Here is a 1,587-nt window from a genome sequence, read left to right as displayed (position 1 = left end):
TCTGCCATTTCCCTGTTCTCCATTATTAATTCCCCAGTCTCATCTTCCAGAGGACCAACATTTACTTTAGCCACTCTTTTCCTTTTCATGTACCTGTAGAAAATCTTACTATCTGTTTTTATATTTTGTGCTAGTTTACTTTCATAATCTATCTTTCTTCTCTTAATCATTTTTTTAGTTGTTCTCTGCTGGCTTTTAAGAATCTCCCAATCCTCTGGCCTCCCACTAGTCTCGGCCACATTGTATGCCTTTGTTTTCAATTTGATACCGTCCCTTATTGCCTTAGTTAGCCACAGATGCTTATCCCTTCTCTCACAGTCTTTCCTTCTCATTGGGATATATTTTTATCTCCTTAAATGTCAGCGACAGCTCATCAACTGTCCCATACTTTAGTCTATTTTCCCACTCCACTTTAGCCAACTCTGCCCTCATACCTTTGTAGTCTCCTTTATTTAAGCTTAGGGCTCTGGTTTGATACCAACTTTCTCACCCTCGAACTGAATTTGAAATTCTACCATACATATTATGATCACTCATTCCTAGAGGATCTTTTACTACAAGATCATTTATTAATCCTGCCTCATTACACATATTAGATCTAAGTTAGCCTGCTCCCTTGTTGTTTCCGCAAAGTACTGTTCAAGGAAACTATACGGATACACTCTATGAATTCCTCCTCAAGGCTACCCTGGCCAATTTGCTTTGTCCAATCAATATGAAGGTTAAAATCACCCATAATTATTGCCATTCCTTTCTGACAAATCTCCCTTATTTCTTGTATTCTCACCTTTCTTGAAGATGGTCATGATTACAACCATGAGATCTCCTGGCATGCCCGAGACTACTTCCAAATAAGAAAAATTAGTTCATGGATTCGCGCAAATCGTGCTTCTCCACCATGCATTAGTGCTTCGATGGGGTTTCCATCTGCTCCTGAGGCCTTGTTGTTCTTCAGTTGTCGGATGGCCTTTTCAACCTCATGCCGGGCTGGAGTTGTGCTGAGGTGGTGGCGGGTAGCATGCTGCGTGATGGAGTCGAGGATACTCGCGTCAAAGACAGAGTCTCGGTTAAGGAGATCTTCGAAGTGCTCCTTCCAGCGGGCACTGACTGCCCCTTTGTCCTTGATGAGTACCTCTCCATTCTCGGCCCTCAGTGGGGTAGGACCTTGGGTGCTTGGGCGTAGGTGGTCTTGACTGTGCAAAAAAATCCACGCACGTCATGATTGTCGGCTAGTTGCTAGATCTCCTGCGCTTTTTCCACCCACCATCTGTTCTTTAGGTCACGAGTTTTATGTTGGACCTCAGCCTTCAGACGTCTATAGAGCTGCTTCCTTGCTCTCGAGTTGTGTTGCTGTTTTCAGTTTAAGAATGCCTTGCGCTTGCGGCTTATTAGCTCCTGGATCCCCTGGTCATTCTCGTCGAACCAGTCTTGATGTGTCCTGGTTGAGTTACCAGGCGTCTCTTCCTAGATGCTAATTATGGAGGCCTTGAGGGCAGACCAGGCACTGTGGACATTCTGCGTTGGCGACCAAGAGGGGGCGCTGTGCCGGACGCGGATCCACGTGCACATGTGCGGACTCGGCTGTTA

The sequence above is a fragment of the Pristiophorus japonicus genome, chromosome 20, assembly GCF_044704955.1.
Source record: "Pristiophorus japonicus isolate sPriJap1 chromosome 20, sPriJap1.hap1, whole genome shotgun sequence".
NCBI classification, from domain to species: Eukaryota; Metazoa; Chordata; class Chondrichthyes; family Pristiophoridae; genus Pristiophorus; species Pristiophorus japonicus.
Note: the sequence above shows the minus strand (reverse complement) of the source record.